The 18,383-nt window shown below is 47.4% G+C and overlaps 1 pseudogene; it reads right to left on the bottom strand.

Moving 5' to 3' along the window:
* Positions 1-737: 737 nt before the first annotated feature.
* On the bottom strand, positions 738-12,899 carry LOC139052742 (cyclin-dependent kinase 9-like; annotated as a pseudogene).
* Between the last annotated feature and the right edge of the window lie 5,484 nt (positions 12,900-18,383).

The raw sequence follows: 18,383 nt of genomic DNA, 5'->3' as shown, positions 1-18,383 counted from the left end.
TAAACAACAAATCGTACAAAGCACACCATGACAATGACAGTAGCAAAACACAGAAACGGCACGTCAGCTTACATGCCCTACAGCCTACATATAGCCTACATGCCCTCGGTGTTACTAACGTGAAATACTACAGCATCACCCATTGTACGGCGAGATTGTCCAAGTAATCACTTTACCTAAACCAAGAAAACAAATTCATAGCTTGCCGAAAGGTCAAATTACGGACGCCATTAGTGTCCACTTGTCCCATCATCATGTCCAAAAATTATTGAAGAGAGGTTATCTGCCTCGTGCACTCATTTAGCAACTAGTGCCTCTCCCCACCAACTGTAGTCCCCACTGCAGCAGAATAATGCAGAACAGTCACCGCTTGTACCTGGCTTTTGCCTCTTGTTTTTGAAGAAAAAGAATACTTGGACTATTTCAAATACTGGATGTCAAATCAAATATGAATCAAATAGGAATGACTATTTGATTCCTACTCGAAATTTTCAATGCTCGCGCATCCATAGTGAATGTACAGCTGCAATGGAAAAGGATTAGCACAAGTGACCGGAGCAGGGAAATCGCAACATGCGGTGCTCTTGTACATGAGCACGCAGATAATGAGAGTTCCATACAATGATTCTCTGAAACACTTTCAAGCATGGATCGTGCTGGCATTCTGCCGCATGTTGCGATTTCCCTGCTTCGGTCATCGGTCACTTACGCTAACCCTTTTCTGTTGCAGCTGCACATCAAAGAGCAACCAAGGGAGGCACGCTTGCCTTGAGCAGTTCCTTGACCTTGCGCTTCTGTCCCTTGGGCAGGTTGAGCTTGGCGTACAACTCGAGCTTCTCCACACCGGGCCAGACATCAGGTGTAAGCGAGCCGCACAGCTGGCTGATGAGGCTGATCTGGTGCTGCTCTGTGTTGCCCTGCAGATGGGCGAGCGGGTCCACATCTCGGCCATGATACAGCCAGCGCCCCACATGTCCACGGAGGGACCGTAGTTGCGCTCGCCCAGCAGCAGCTCGGGGGGACGGTACCACAGTGTGACCACCCGGTTGGTGTAACGGTTGGGCTGCCCAGTCTTGCTCAAGGAGAAGGCCCTGGCCAGTCCAAAGTCAGCGAGCTTCAGCACACCAGCCTTGGTGATGAGTATGTTGGCTGCCTTCATATCACGGTGCAGGATCTGCGCAGGAAGTAACACAACATGGTCAAACGACACAGCCCTATCTAGTGTTAAAAATTGTGGCACAGTACTCTCACCCATTTGCGTTCAGGGATACAGTAATTTCGCAAGACTCTGCGTGACAAGCATGGGACACACCAGCGTCTACGGGCGACAGCGTGTTTGCCACTGTGCCAGAAATGTTGCCACTTGCAGGCGCTGACGCGCCTAGCGCTAGCCATGTCAAAGTAATTGCATCCCCAAAAGCAAATGACCGACAATATCTCATTTGGTCATTGCATTTACAACCCTTACTCCACCCCAAATGTCCAATGTGCCATCGGCACAGGTTCTGTACATCTTTGTGCAGCGAGGGGAACCAACAAACCCACCACGGTAGCTGAGTGGCTGTGATGGTGTGCTTTCGAGCACGGTGTCACAGGTGTGATTTACTAACAAACTTTTGAATTACTTCACGTGTCCTTTGCAGTAATTAATAAAATGATTAATTAGTATAGTTTACAATCTACACTCGCTTGCGCCACTAGCGATGTCCCAGTGCTTATTCAGGTTACAAGCAACACAAGTGAACCATAAAGATAACTGAAGGTTCGAATGTTCTTTGTCAAAAAATAGATGCCAAATCATATTTTTAAATATTCAAGCACTCCTGGTCATTTCCATGTATGTTCCGCAATTTCAGTTCCAGTTTTTCCTCCAGAAATCTTGTTCCATAGAAGTAACTCCATAGAGCAAAGAACTAGAAGGGGAGCATGTCACACGGCGAGCATTCGCAAGCCGACACTCTGTCAGGCCATTTTCTTCTCCTTTTCTCTTTTCCTTTGACCCAAGTTTCGGCTGCACTTGGTGGAGAAGGAGTGTTTGGTTCCCAGTAGGTTTTGAACATTTTCTCCCAATATGCTTGTGCAACTTGTGGGCTCCTCGAACGTTTCCCCATGAGGTGTTGTTAAGTTGGCCAAAAGGCCAGGCTGGCGTTTTGCCGCATGTATGAAGCTCCCTCCGAGGAAAGAGAGACGTCTTGAACAGTAAATGATTTGACTGAGTAGACCACTATGCAAGAAGATAATATATTGCTCTTAAATGCACAAAGCACACTCAGTGACCACCGAGCCAAACAGTGCCGAAATGCAGGTGGAGTGCCACGCTGAACAATGGTTCGCCTACAGGGGCTGATGTGCATTCAAAAGCCCTAGCTAGCACTTGCTGCCGACTCTGCTTAGTGCCATATCGACACAAAGAGTGTGATGCACCACGAGCGCTTGCGAGAAGTGCAAGGGCTGCAAGCAACACAGACCGGCTCAGCTGGCCACAGTGACACAAGCTGACAAGACATGCGAATGTTTGAAGACTGGAGCATTGAGGTCAAACAGGTGTACGTTCACATATTTTGCCGCTTGCCTCTCGTGTTCAGTGCTTGTCATTATTGCCACTCAACTACCTCAAGGGCTACAATGACGTTCCCCCAAGTAAGACATTTTTTCTTATGTCACGTTCTGTGATCCAATAGAGCAATATCGCGAGCAGTTTCACTATGCCACCACTGTGGCAGCCTCAAAGGCAGTGCGTTGTGTTCCCAGTAGTCCCAGTCTCCGCTGGGCTCTGCTTTCATTTTGGGTAATTGAGTGATTTTATTGAGTGAATAGACTTTCATCCATGCTCATCGAGGGTTAGTTTTACGTGCTGTGTACCAGGGTGTTTTAACAATAGCAAAAGTAATAAAGGCATTAAATTTGACAACTTTCCAATCGAAAAACATCAGCAGAAAGAATGGATCCTGAATATCAGCAGAACCATGAAGTAGATAGCTTTGTTTTGTGCCTTCTTTTCCTTGATTCTTAGTATGTACAAGGAAACTTATTATTCAGCGAGATATGTAGAGCTGTTGTCAGTTTAGAGAATGACAGAAAAAGGCAGAAAAGCTTCTCGACATCATGTGTAAAACTAGCAAGTACTTGATGCCTGTTTGCTAGTTGCCTCGTTAGTTCGGATTTCGAGGAACTGAAAAAAATGTTTAAATGAACCGATTGTCGAATTATTCAGGGTGTCAAGGAAACAACAAACAAATGCTTACTACATCAACACGTTTTATTTACTGAATGAATTAGCAAATCCGCTTCCTATTTTGCATAAAAGCAGAGCGGAAGCTGAAATTCTCATCTCGTGACTGATTCAAGCGTGCAGCTGGGATGGCCTTGCGACTTCTTTCGTAGTGTGGCCACGCATCATTTGAGACATGCTTTTCACTACGGCGCACGCATTCCAATTATTTTTTCGCCAGTGTGCTGGTCGCCAACAGGTTGTTCATCCATCACAATGTAGCCGGCGCTCTTCATTCTTGATTGCTTTGCACAGAGTCAAAACGACACTACTGATTGCCTCAACAGCTGGGGACGAAACTTCCTCCATGAGACAAAAAGTGGTCGCAATCAACACGATCATGGACGGCGACCACACAGTTCTGAAGGTACATGGCCAACACGGTGATAAACGCAAGAACAAAGGCGTCACTCAGATACACTATTCGCGGTGATTAGTATGGCGATGCAGACTCCACCCCTTTAGTATTTCAGTGGGATGCTGGCGCCGTCATTGCTCTTTTGCGTTGCACATTTGCGGAGCTCCACGCTCGCCGAGCTCCAAGAGTTGGGTTCTATTAAGCCAAAGAAAATCCCACAACCTCGATCCTTTCTTTGAAGGTGCATGCTCATGTTAGTTGCAATGTGCAAGTGTGACAGCCTCATGTTGAGGCAGAATGCTGCCAACAGCAGCGACAAAGTGCACAAAGGAAATGGACTGGATTAGAATCATCATATTCTGCTGGCCGTGGCTGCTTTAGCAAAACTCTCGGACTATGCTGTCTGAAGAAGTGAAATTTGGGCTAGTTGGTAGATTCATCGTGGTGTATGCATTCTATGGGGTTAACCAATCACGAAAACTCACACCGTCCTAAACTAGCCCTTTTACTGCAGCACAAACGAAGTACAGATAAGATAAAACACCACACAGGCATTAGAACACATCGACAGAAGCCATAGACTGCAATGAACAAATTGAATCGCACTATGCCCACCAGTGAACGTTTACAGAAGAGGAGAAGCAGTAGATGAGTTCATTCCTGGATGTTCTAGCGAGAATACAGTTGCTAAACAATGAGGGCCGAAAGTAGTGGAGTGCATTTCAAGTACAATTTCTAGAATTCAACTGAAACTACAGCGGCACACTCTTTCTGTAGCTTGAGAAACAAGTGAAGTTGTGTGACTCACCAGTTTCTCACTACGTACCATGGAGGAAGGGAAGTGGAAGGGAGTGTCACAGGATAAAATTGAAGCTGGAAAAAGTTGACCCTACACATGATCATGAAATGATAGGCTTTAGTGTCTTTCACCGCTCAGCGCATGCTGTTCAGGCAAAATAACGGGTGGAACAAATGTGTGGCTGCCATGCTCACATGTTGCCATGAATACAACAAACGTGTAAGTAGGAATAAACGACCAATGTTGCACAAACACATCAGGGAATAATGTGCACAGGGTGATTGGCAAAGCATCCAAACAAGGGCACATTGATAAAGACCAACTGGGATAAAGCACACCAGGCTCAATCTGCGAACCACAGGGTCATGCGTGGGACAACCATCGGAGGCACGGGAAAAAGTAAAGGCAAAGCGAACTTAACAGAAAGTTAGTTTGCTAACGATAGCTGCATGGTGTAATGCTCCCTCCTAGTTTATTCACTTCCTCCATAGTCACTAGGCACCAATGGGATAGGAACTGCCACGCAAGATTTGAGTCATGGTGTACAAGAATTAAGGCCTCAAAAAGCGATCCTATACTAATGGAACCCACCGTTTTACATTACAGTTGAACCCATTTATAATGAATTCAATAGTTCCGTGAAAAGTGGTGGTTAGTACGTATATCGGTAATTATGGACTCGCCCTTAAAGACGTCCAAAAATTAGCCGCACTGAACCTGACGTCAGCAGTTACAATTCAGCAGGAATTTCGTCTGAAAACTACATTTTCAGTACCATTTTTGTCCCGGTGCATTCCTGAGCCTAACTGCAAGCTCCCATTAGAAACGTCCATCTAAATAACACAATGCAGCATTGTATAGCTGTTTCAAAACAGCGCTTGGTTCTGATCACCTGTAATTTTAATACTGCAAGCACAGCTGCCATTTTTTATTCAAGAGGTTGAGATATATTTTAATACCAGCAGGACACAACCGCATTCTGCATAACAGATCAAAGTATTCTAATTAGCCAGAAGCGTAAACTTCAGAACTATTGCAGCATGCCGCCATTCTGCGAAGGTTTAAGACATCCTGATCTAGGCATTACGACTGCGCATCAGCCACACAAGAGACATAAAATTACGTCTCCATGTCGCTTCGGGTGAAAAAAAATGCAACGTTCGAAAGGCAGAACACCACCGCGAACCGTTATCAGCAATCAGCAACACGTAAACGAAGCATAGCCGAACCGTGATCTCCTGATAACAGCGTAGTAATCGCTTATCCTTTGCAACATTAGAGGGCTTTCAGTCAGGGGACGCAAACTGCACCCAACCGTTGGGGGACACAAACCGCCAGGCGTTCAAAAGAACCCAAAGTGAGCATGAAAAGAGCACGAAGGAGCCACAACGGAGTTGCATCCCCCAACACTTGGGAGCTGTTTGCGTCCCCTAACCTGACACTCTCTACTGCATGGCAGCAGCGCACCGACTTGGGCCATGTGAATATCAGCAATAATGACAGGAATGCTTGGGCGGCTGTTTATTCCGTGGTGGAAGGACAGATGGTCAATTGAAATCGTTGAAATAGGTGTAGTGCACATGGTGGACATCTGCACAAAAAGAACATTGCCGCAGTTGCGCCATTCAATATCGCAGCGGCACATGCCCTGGACTATGCTGTTTCTGCTGTACAGTATGCCTCCTTCTCCTCCCTAGAGGCATGCCTTGAAGCAAGTGAATTTTGCGGCTTCCAAAATCCACATGCGGCGGTCGCTCACTCATCTCAAAGGCCACATCATTGTCACAGTTGGACAGGAGCAAGGTGTGCACTGCCATGCACCCACTTTGGCCACGCTTACGTGCATCGGTACTTCGTGTGCAACCTCTCTTTAACCCGCCGTGGTTGCTCAGTGGCTATGGTGTTGGGCTGCGAGCACGAGGTCGCGGGATAGAATCCGGGCCACGGTGGCCACATTTCGATGGGGGCGAAATGCGAAAAACACCCATGTACTTAGATTTAGGTGCACATTAAAGAACCCCAGGTGGTCAAAATTTCCGTAGTCCTCCACTACGGCGTGCCTCATAATCAGAAAGTGGTTTTGGCACATAAAACCCCATAATTTAGAACCTCTCTTTACCATGCCCGTGATCAAAGTGTTCGTTGTAACAGTATGGCGATTTAAAAAAACATTTATTATATCTGGAAGCAGTTTTACCAGACAAGGTCAGAAAATTATCATCATCAGCCTGGTTACGCCCACTGCAGGGCAAAGGCCTCTCCCATATTTCTCCAACAACCCCGGTCATGTACTAATTGGGGCCACGCCGTCCCTGCAAACTTCTTAATCTCATCCACCCACCTAACTTTCTGCCGCCCCCTGCTACGCTTCCCTTCCCTTGGGATCCAGTCCGTAACCCTTAATGACCATCGGTTGTCTTCCCTCCTCATTACATGTCCTGCCCATGCCCATTTCTTTTTCTTAATTTCAACTAAGATGTCATTATCTCGCGTTTGTTCCCTCACCCAATCTGCTCTTTTCTTATCCCTTAACGTTACACCTATCATTCTTCTTTCCATAGCACGTTGCGTCGTCCTCAATTTGAGTAGAACTCTTTTCGTTAGCCTCCAGGTTTCTGCCCCGTAGATGAGTACTGGTAAGACACAGCTATTATATACTTTTCTCTTGAGGGATAATGGTAACCTGCTGTTCATGATCTGAGAATGCCTGCCGAACGCACCCCAGCCCATTTTTATCCTCCTGATTATTTCCGTCTCATGATCCGGATCCGCCGTCACTACCTGCCCCAAGTAGGTGTATTCCCTTACGACTTCCAGTACCTCGCTGCCTATTGTAAATTGCTGTTCTCTTCCGAGACTGTTAAACATTCCTTTAGTTTTCTGCAGATTAATTTTAAGACCCACTCTTCTGCTTTGCCTCTCCAGGTCAGTGAGCATGCATTGCAATTGGTCCCCTGAGTTACTAAGCAAGGCAATATCATCAGCGAATCGCAAGTTACTAAGGTACTCTCCATTAACTTTTATCCCCAATTCTTCCCAATCCAGGTCTCTGAATACCTCCTGTAAACATGCTGTGAATAGCATTGGAGAGATCGTATCTCCCTGCCTAACGCCTTTCTTTATTGGGATTTTGTTGCTTGCTTTATGGAGGACTACGGTGGCTGTGGAGCCGCTATAGATATCTTTCAGTATTTTTACGTACGGCTCGTCCACAACGTGATTCCGTAATGCCTCCATGACTGCTGAGGTTTCGACAGAATCAAACGCTTTCTCGTAATCAATGAAAGCTATATATAAGGGTTGGTTATATTCCGCAAATTTCTCTATCACCTGATTGATAGTGTAAATATGGTCTAAGTCTAAGGTGTTCCTGATTCTATTTGCGATTACCTTAGTAAATAGTTTGTAGGCAACGGACAGTAAGCTGATCGGTCTATAATTTTTCAAGTCTTTGGCGTCTCCTTTCTTATGAATTAGGATTAGGTTAGCGTTCTTCCAAGATTCCGGTATGCTCGAGGTCATGAGGCATTGCGTATACAGGGTAGCCAGTTTCTCTAGAACAATCTCTCCACCATCCTTAAACAAATCTGCTGTTACCTGATCCTCCCCAGCTGCCTTCCCCCTTTGCATATCTCCCAAGGCTTTCTTTACTTCTTCCGGCGTTACCTTTGGGATTTCGAATTCCTCTAGACTATTTTCCCTTCAATTATCGTCGTGGGTGCCACTGGTACTGTATAAATCTCTATAGAACTCCTCAGCCACTTGAACTATCTCATCCATATTAGTAATGATATTGCCGGCTTTGTCTCTTAACGCATACATCTGATTCTTGCCGATTCCTAGTTTCTTCTTCACTGTTTTTAGGCTTCCTCCGTTCCTGAGAGGATGTTCAATTCTATCCATATTATACTTCCTTATGTCAGCTGTCTTACGCTTGTTGATTAACTTCGAAAGTTGTGCCAGTTCTATTCTAGCTGTAGGGTTAGAGGCTTTCATACACTGGCGTTTCTTGATCAGATCTTTCCTGTCCTGCTATAGTTTACTGGTATCTTGTCGAACGGAGTTACCACCGACTTCCATTGCACACTCCTTAATGATGCCGACAAGATTGTCGTTCATTGCTTCAACACTAAGGTCCTCTTCCTGAGTTAAAGCTGAATACCTGTTCTGTAGCTTGATCTGGAATTCATCTATTTTCCCTCTTACCGCTAACTCATTGATCGGCTTCTTATGTACCAGTTTCTTCCGGTCCCTTCTCAGGTCTAGGCTAATTCGAGTTCTTACCATCCTGTGGTCACTGCAGCGCACCTTGCCGAGTACGTCCACATCCTGTATGATGCCAGGGTTAGCGCAAAGTATGAAGTCTATTTCATTTCTGGTCTTGCCGTTCGGGCTCCTCCACGTCCACTTTCGGCTATCCCGCTTGCGGAAGAAGGTATTCATTATCCTCATATTATTCTGTTCCGCAAACTCTACTAATAACTCCCTCCTGATATTCCTAGTGCCTATGCCATATTCCCCCACTGCCTTGTCTCCAGCGTGCTTCTTGCCTACCTTGGCATTGAAGTCACCCATTAGTATAGTGTATTTAGTTTTCACTCTACCCATCGCCGATTCCACGTCTTCATAGAAGCTTTCGACTTCCTGGTCATCATGACTGGATGTAGGGGCGTAGACCTGTACAACCTTCATTTTGTACCTCTTATTAAATTTCACAACAAGACCTGCCACCCTCTCGTTAATGCTATAGAATTCCTGTATGTTACCAGCTATATTCTTATTAATCAGGAATCCGACGCCTAGTTCTCTTCTCTCCGCTAAGCCCCGGTAGCACAGGACGTGCCCGCTTTTTAGCACTGTATATGCCTCTTTTGGCCTCCTAACTTCACTGAGCCCTATTATGTCCCATTTACTGCCCTCTAATTCCTCCAATAGTACTGCTAGACTCGCCTCACTAGATAACGTTTTAGCGTTAAACGTTGCCAGGTTCATATTCCAATGGCGGCCTGTCCGGATTGATATAAAATTATAAATATACTGAAATGTGGTCACTGTAACCAACAGATCGTTATAAGTGGGTTCGACAGTTGTAACATCTGCTTCCCCAAGTAGCCTAGCTGAAGTCATGCAAAGAAACTATCCTATGTCACGAGCAGTTTTTAAGATCCACTAAGGAATTTTCTTAAAATCTTGGTACATAGTACAGTGCAGTCCACTTATAACGATATCGAGAAAGACGAAAAATATGATCGTTATAACCGATGATCGCTATATCTGAACTGCAGTTATGAAATACAAATAAAAAACATGGAACATACCTTTGCAGCTCCGAACTCGAATTCGCTACTTGCTCTAAAGAATAGACGATGTAGAAAGTAGGCTGTGAAAAACGAACTTTATTTCTATCACCAATGACCGTGTCAAGGGTTAGGCGCGCCGAAATAGTACAAAATCTGCACTTGCTTTTGCGGTAGCTTCAGCTTCACAACCGCGATTTGCATGGATTCCAGGTGCTGCGCGAACACTGGCGGCAATCCTTTAGCATGCATAAAATCAATTAAGGAGTCGATTGATGACAGTGCCCTTTGCATGGACATCGAGGTCGGGGTCAAGGAGCCACTGTCAATCTCGTTGTCACTTTCGCTGCTGCCGTCGCCACCGTCGCACAACTTTGCCATCTGTCGAGATAGCACATCTTCGGCGGTCGCCTCGTCGGTGACCTCATCGCAGTACGAGGCAGCACTGTCTGCCGTCAAAAACTCTTCCACTGACGCACCACCTGTGTCACCAGTAGGAACGAGCTCCCAGAGCTCGGTTATGTCAGCGGCTTCCACTGTGTGGGTTGGGGAAGTTTGTCCTGATGCACAAAGCCTGCCTTTTTAAAGCAATTGTATATGGTTGACTGCTTTACTTCATACCATGCACCATAAACGAAGCGCACAGCTTTCAAAAGACTGATCTTCAGGTCAGTCTTTTGGCACGTCGGGTCTGCATGACCCAACGTGCCAGGAGCTGCGTGGTCAATGGCTAAAATTAGCCACTCCAGCATGCGCCGCCAATACAGGAATTTAAAGTTGGCGATCACGCCGGCGTCCAACAGCTGCAGGCCTGCCATAGTATTCGGAGGCAGAAACATCAATTCGACAGATGTTAGCTTCGGGTTAACACTGTGTGCGCTACAGTTGTCAAGTAGCAACACTACTTTTCTTCCTTGGCCTTCACTTATACTATCGAACTCGAGCAGCCATTCCTCGAACAGGTCCCGGGTCATCCACGCCTTCTTATTGCTCCGATAGCGGACCGGGATGTGCTGATTCTTAAAGCACTTTGGCTTCTTTGATCGCCCGATCATGAAAGGCTAGAGACAATGGCTTCCCATCCATGCTAACGCACAGCAACACGGTTACCCTAAGTTTCGAGTGCTTCCCGTCGGGCATCGATCTCCTTTAAGAGCGTGAGTCTTCGACGGCAACATTTGAAAACAGAGAGCAGTTTCGTCGCAACTATATATGTCCGCCACGTAGCGCTCCAGCACGCCGGGGCAGCTTTGTCTGCAGCCACTGCTGCTATGAAGCAGTCTATGAAAATGAGTTAAAGTCTCTACAAAATCTTCGTGGCAAAGATAATGTTTTAGCCTATGAAGCTTCTAATGATAATATTAGCAAGTTTAGTCTATAATTTGGGATATTGTTTTCGCGTAAACATTATAGGAATATTAAAAAAAACAGTCAAAGATAATAGTATAGATATAGTTCATGTGCATAATTTTTTCCCGTTGTTAACACCAAGTATTTTTAAGGCTGCAAAAATAGCTGGAGCTAAAGTAGTGCATACACTCCATAACTATAGATTATGGTGTATATCTGGGATAATTTATAGAGATAGTTATGGCATATGTGAGTTAGGTACTAAAATAAATTGCCTTTTTTGTTATCGAAAATAAATGCTATAGAAAGTCTACATTACAAAGCTTTCTAACTCAGTTAGCATTTAGTTTTTATAAGTTTTTGAAAATATTTAAAAATATTGATTACGTTCTTGTATTGACTGATTTTCAAAGTCAAAAAGTTAAAGAGCTTGGAATTCCTGCTGATCAAATTAGTTTAAAACCTAATAGTATGCCTTTGATTACTCAACAGCATATTTCAAGAGAAAAGCAAAATTACATTTATGTTGGTAGACTTGAAGAGTCTAAGGGTATATTTGAGCTTTTAGATACTTGGAGCTCTTCAGATGATAAGTTTATACTAATAGTCGTAGGTGATAGTCCTGATAGTGACGAGATAATTAGTAAATACTCATCGAAAAATATCATCTTTAAGGGAAAGTGTTCGAGAGAAGAGACTTTATTGCTTATATTCCAATCAAAATATTTTATCCAACCACCTCTGTTATATGAAACGTTTGGTTTGACAATAATAGAGGCTATGAGTTTTCGTGTTCCTGTTATTGGTTTTGATATAGGCACACGCAAAGCTTTCATCAAAAATGAACAAAATGGTTTTTTAACTACTAAACAAGATTTACAAAGAACTATAGAAAAATCATATAATTATGATAATTATAGGCAGATGAGTGAAAATTCAAAAAATAGTGCAAAGCAATATCAGAATGATTATATAATAGTTAAGCAGTTAGAGATTCGCAAAAAGATTTCAGAAGGTTGATAGTTTGAAAGTATCGATAATTACAGGTTGGTATAATTCTGCAGAAATAATTAATAATAGTAATATATAATATAATATAATAATAATATAATTTTGGTTGGATCAAAATTCTGCGGAAACCATTGAAAATGCTATAAATTCAGTATTATCACAAACTTATCAAAATATTGAATATATTGACGCGTGTACTTATCTTTATCGGGCGACCACGTTTCGCCGCCTAACAAATGTAATCGCACAGCGCGGGATGCGCCTGCATGTATCCGAAGTTTCTGGAAAGTTATCGATGCTTCTATCCGGCTGTCTGTTGTCGCCAAACCCTGTCTTATCTGATTTCATCGCGTGACGCGAATGGTGTAGAACTTTGTGGAAGGCACGCGGGTCCGAACGATTAGTCTGGAACATTCGACGACTGCAGTATAAAAGCCGACGCGCTTGACCCGCTGATCAGGTTTTCGACGATCGCCGACTGTGTTCGCCGCTATCGTTGCGCTTTAAGTGTAGCCTGTTTTGTGGGCACAGGTTCGCCCAATAAAAGGTAGTTTTGTCTTTCACAGTACTGCTACTGTGTTCTTTAAAGTCACTACCACGTGACATCTGGTGGAGGTGCTTTTGGTCCATGTACCGGACGCCCCCGACAAGCCGTGATCCAAGCCCGGACGGTAAAGAGAGCACCAACGTAGTCACGGACCATCGAGTAAGCCGTCGTCTACAACAGCTGCCCCCGGAGCACGGACTTCTACCTGAGAAGACTAAGAAGACTGTGGCCAAGACAACCACAATGGCTGCCCCAGTCTCACCCATCGTACTTCAACGACCCAGAGAGCCCCCTACCTTCCGTGGAGCTACGTCGGAGGATCCTGAAACCTGGCTCGAAACCTTCGAAAGGATCTCGACCTTCAATAACTGGACCTCTGAAGATAAGCTACGACACGTGTACTTCTCCTTGGAAGATGCCGCGAGGACTTGGTTCGAGAACCGGGAGTCCACCCTAGCAACATGGGACCTGTTCCGCAGTAGCTTCCTGAGTACGTTCACGAGCGTTGTCCGAAAAGAAAGGGCCGAAGTTCTGCTGGAAACCCGAGGCCAACTACCTAATGAGACTATCGCTATCTTCACAGAAGAGATGACCCGTCTTTTCCGGCACGCCGACCCGGAAATGTCCGAAGAGAAAAAAGTCCGTTTCTTGATGCGAGGCGTAAAGCAAGAACTTTTCGCCGGACTAATCCGAAACCCACCGAAGACCGTAGCCGAGTTCCTGACAGAGGCTACGACGATTGAGAAAACGTTAGAAATGCGCACTAGGCAATATAACCGCCAAGTGCTCACGCCTCAGTGCGCCGTCCAAGCGCTGGGCTCCGTCGATCTCCAAGAGACCATAAGGGCCATTGTGCGCGAAGAACTCCGCAAGGTCTTGAATTCGTCGCAACCTCAAGTAGCCTCGATTGCTGACATCGTGAAAGATGAGGTTCAGCGATCACTGGGAGCTCCTGAGGTGCAACCTGAATTACCGCAGCCCCAGCCAGAAGCGATGACCTACGCCGCCGTCGTACGCCGTCAAGGGGCCCCGCCGCGACCGCGCCAGGGCCCTGTCACGCCGCAGTTCCGTCGTCCGCCGCCGCCGCCACCGCCAGCACGACCACCCGTCGCCCAGCGCACCTACGCGAGGAAGACGAACATTTGGCGAGCCCCCGACCACCGCCCGCTCTGCTACCACTGCGGTGAAGCCGGCCACGTCTACCGACGATGTCTGTACCGGGAGATGGGACTGCGAGGTTTCGCCGTCAACGCTCCGCGCCCGCAGCAAGGTGAACGCCCTCGCGATATCGCCGACTACCTTGCCGCTACTCAGTGGAGCTCTCGACGACCGTCGCGTTCGCCATCACCAGGCCGCTACCTGTCGCCGCAGCGCCGAGCATACACTGGCCCAGCCCGGGGCCGATCCGTGAGTCCATATCCGGAAAACTAAAAGCAGCAACCGATGGAGGTGCGGTTGCTCTTCGTCGAACTGACGAAGATCCTCCGCCGCCAACGAAGATGCTGAAGACGCCGAACAAACTACCTCGACGACATACCGACACGCCGCCGTCCCGACGAAGTGTGAAAGCAAAGAATACGACGACGAAAGACGACCTGGCAACGTCCCATACCAGCCACAGGTCAACGCGACACAGCCGTGATCCGACGCCACGACCTAACTGTAACGCAAGACAAAAAACCACCGACCTCGACGTGCTTCTCGACGGCCACGCAGTTACCGCCTTAGTGGACACAGGGGCTGATTACTCCCGTCATGAGTGGACACATCGCCGCCCAGTTGAAGAAGGTTAAGACAGCATGGGACGGCCCTCAAATTCGGACCGCTGGAGGACACCTGATTACGCCGACCGGAATCTACACGGCAAGAATAACCATTCATGACCGGACTTACCCTGCCACCTTCATTATCCTCCAACAGTGTTCAAGCGACGTCATTCTCGGCATGGACTTCCTAAACCAACACGGCGCAGTCATCGACTTGAAGTCGAAGTCGATAACCCTGTCTGAAAATCAAGCGATACCGCCGGAGTGCTCTCGTAGTCACCATGCCTTAAGCGTGCTCGAAAGTCAAGTCAGCATCCCGCCTCGCTCCAGTATTGTCATTTCCGTCGGCACGAAAACACCTGCCGACTTAGAAGGCGTCATCGAGGGTGACCAACGTCTACTGCTAGACCATGAAATTTGCGTCGCAAGAGGGATCGCTCGACTCCACGGAGGGAAAACGGAAGTGATGCTAACCAACTTCAGCCAAGAGTTCAAGCACATCAGCAAGGGCATGACAATCGCGTACATCGAGGAAATTGTGGAAGCGAGCAATGCCTTAGTCCTCACAGATTCTGCCGCATCTACCCCGCCGACCATAGTCCCCGAACCAGACTTCGACGTAAATCCAAGTCTCCCCATAAGCAAGCAGCAAGAGCTCAGAAGTCTTCTCCGACGATACAAGGACTGCTTTTCGACTTCATCAAAGATTCGACAAACACCAGTTGCAAAGCATCGCATAATAACCGAAGAGTGCGCTCAACCACTCCGCCAGAGCCCTTACCAAGTTTCGACGCGAGAACGTGAAGCTATTAGGCAACAAGTCGACGAAATGCTCCGCGACGACATCATCCAGCCGTCGAAAAGCCCGTGGGCATCCCCTGTGGTCCTGGTAAAGAAAAAGGACGGAACCCTGCGTTTCTGCGTCGATTACCGTCGTCCGAACAAGATCACAAAGAAGGACGTATACCCCCTCCCACGTATAGACGACGCATTGGATCGGCTCTGCAACGCTAAATACTTCTCGTCGATGGATCTCAAGTCTGGCTACTGGCAAATAGAAGTCGACGAAAGAGATCGCGAAAAGACCGCCTTCATCACCCCAGACGGCCTCTACGAGTTCAAGGTTATGCCATTCGGACTGTGCTCGGCGCCTGCAACGTTCCAGCGCGTCATGGACACGGTTTTAGCAGGATTGAAGTGGCAGACCTGTCTCGTTTACTTGGATGACGTCATCGTCTTCGCCGGAAATTTTGACGATCACCTTAGGCGGCTTGCAACAGCACTAGAGGCCATCAAATCATCAGGGCTCACTCTGAAGCCAGAAAAGTGCCGCTTCGCTTACGACGAGCTTCTGTTCCTAGGCCACGTCATCAGCAAATCCGGAGTACGCCCCGACCCACAGAAAACAGCTGCCATCGCCAAGTTCCCGCAGCCCATTGACAAGAAGGCAGTGCGTAGATTCCTTGGCATGTGTGCCTACTACAGGCGCTTTGTCAAGGACTTTTCACGAATCACTGAGCCGCTAACGCATCTAACCAAATCTGATATCGAATTCAAATGGCAAACGGCGCAGGCCGACGCATTTCAAGAACTAAAACGACGCATGCAGTCACCGCCGGTACTCGCACATTTCGACGAAGACGCCGATACCGAAATCCACACTGACGCCAGTAGCCTAGGCCTCGGTGCCGTCCTAGTCCAGAAGAAAGACGGACATGAACGGGTGATATCTTATGCTAACCGGTCGCTGTCAAAAGCGGAAGGCAATTATTCTACGACTGAAAAGGAATGCCTCGCCATCATTTGGGCTACAGCAAAATTCCGCCCATACCTATATGGCAGGCCATTCAAAGTCGTCAGCGACCAACACGCGTTGTGTTGGCTAGCTAACTTAAAGGACCCTTCAGGACGGCTGGCGAGGTGGGGCCTCAGACTGCAAGAATATGACGTCACGGTGATCTACAAGTCCGGACGAAAGCACTCAGACGCCGACTGCCTATCACGCGCCCCCATCGATCCCCCGCCGGAAGACGATGAGGATGACGACGCCTTCCTCGGAATAATAAGCGCAGAAGACTTCAGTAAACAGCAACGCGCAGATCCGGAGCTAAAAGGCCTCGTCGAGTATTTGGAAGGGAACACCGACGTAGTACCTAGGGCATTTAAGCGCGGATTATCTTCGTTCACATTACAAAACAACCTGCTCGTAAAGAAGAACTTCTCACCAGTCCGCGCCAGCTTCCTTCTTGTTGTTCCGTCAGCACTGCGTCCAGAAGTACTGTACGCTCTACATGATGATCCAACCGCTGGGCACCTCGGATTCTCCCGAACGCTGTCGAGGATACAGGAAAGGTATTACTGGCCGCGTCTGACCGCCGACGTCGCTCGTTACGTCAAGACATGTCGAGACTGTCAGCGACGCAAGACACCACCGACAAGGCCAGCAGGATTACTACAGCCGATCAAACCTCCTTACCGACCATTTCAGCAGATGGGGATGGATTTGTTGGGACCGTTTCCGGCGTCATCATCCGGAAATAAGTGGATCGTCGTGGCAACGGACTATCTCACCCGCTTTGCTGAAACTAAAGCTCTACCGAAGGGCAGTGCAGCCGAAGTGGCGAAATTTTTCGTCGAGAACATTCTTCTGCGACATGGTGCCCCAGAAGTCCTCATCACCGACAGAGGAACAGCGTTTACAGCAAAGCTCACCCAAGCAATTTTGCAGTACAGCCATACAAGCCACAGGAGGACAACTGCATATCACCCGCAGACGAATGGTCTCACGGAGCGCCTGAACAAGACCCTAGCCGACATGCTAGCAATGTACGTCGACGTCGAGCACAACACGTGGGACGCGGTCCTGCCGTACGTAACATTTGCTTACAACACGGCGGTGCAAGAAACAACACAGATCACGCCGTTTAAGCTGGTTTACGGCAGGAACCCGACGACGACGCTCGGCGCCATGCTGCCGCACGTCACGGACGAAGAGAATCTTGACGTCGCGACCTTTCTTCAGCGCGACGAAGAAGCCCGGCAGCTCGCCCGCCTACGGATCAAGAACCAGCAGCGTACCGAGAGCCGACACTACAACCTCCGACGACGCTTCGTCGAATACCAGCCCGGTGACCGTGGTTGGGTTTGGACCCCTATACGCCGACGAGGACTGAGCGAGAAGCTTTTGCGTCACTATTTCGGACCGTACAAGATCATCCGACGTGTTGGGGCACTGGACTATGAGGTCGTGCCAGACGGCATTTCGCTATCACAGCGGCGCCGCTCACGACCTGAAATAGTCCACGTTGTGCGACTCAAGCCGTACTACCAGCGATAATGAACTTTGGGACTTCGCGTAACTGATCTTTGGACTTTGTTTCTTTTCGTTGTTTTGTTACTTATGTTTAATAAGTGTCCTTTTGTGTTTCGCTCTCTTATATTTGTAGCATCGGGACGATGCTTTTTAAGAGGGGGGTATTGACGCGTGTACTTATCTTTATCGGGCGACCACGTTTCGCCGCCTAACAAATGTAATCGCACAGCGCGGGATGCGCCTGCATGTATCCGAAGTTTCTGGAAAGTTATCGATGCTTCTATCCGGCTGTCTGTTGTCGCCAAACCCTGTCTTATCTGATTTCATCGCGTGACGCGAATGGTGTAGAACTTTGTGGAAGGCACGCGGGTCCGAACGATTAGTCTGGAACATTCGACGACTGCAGTATAAAAGCCGACGCGCTTGACCCGCTGATCAGGTTTTCGACGATCGCCGACTGTGTTCGCCGCTATCGTTGCGCTTTAAGTGTAGCCTGTTTTGTGGGCACAGGTTCGCCCAATAAAAGGTAGTTTTGTCTTTCACAGTACTGCTACTGTGTTCTTTAACGTCACTACCACGTGACAATATTATAATAGATGGTGGTAGTGATGATGATACTTTAGATCTTTTAGCTAAATATGGCTCTAAGCTATCAAAAATTATTAGTGAAC

Source organism: Dermacentor albipictus, unplaced genomic scaffold, assembly GCF_038994185.2.
Source record: "Dermacentor albipictus isolate Rhodes 1998 colony unplaced genomic scaffold, USDA_Dalb.pri_finalv2 scaffold_31, whole genome shotgun sequence".
Lineage (NCBI taxonomy): Eukaryota > Metazoa > Arthropoda > Arachnida > Ixodida > Ixodidae > Dermacentor > Dermacentor albipictus.
Note: the sequence above shows the minus strand (reverse complement) of the source record. Positions and strands in the feature narration are given on the sequence as shown.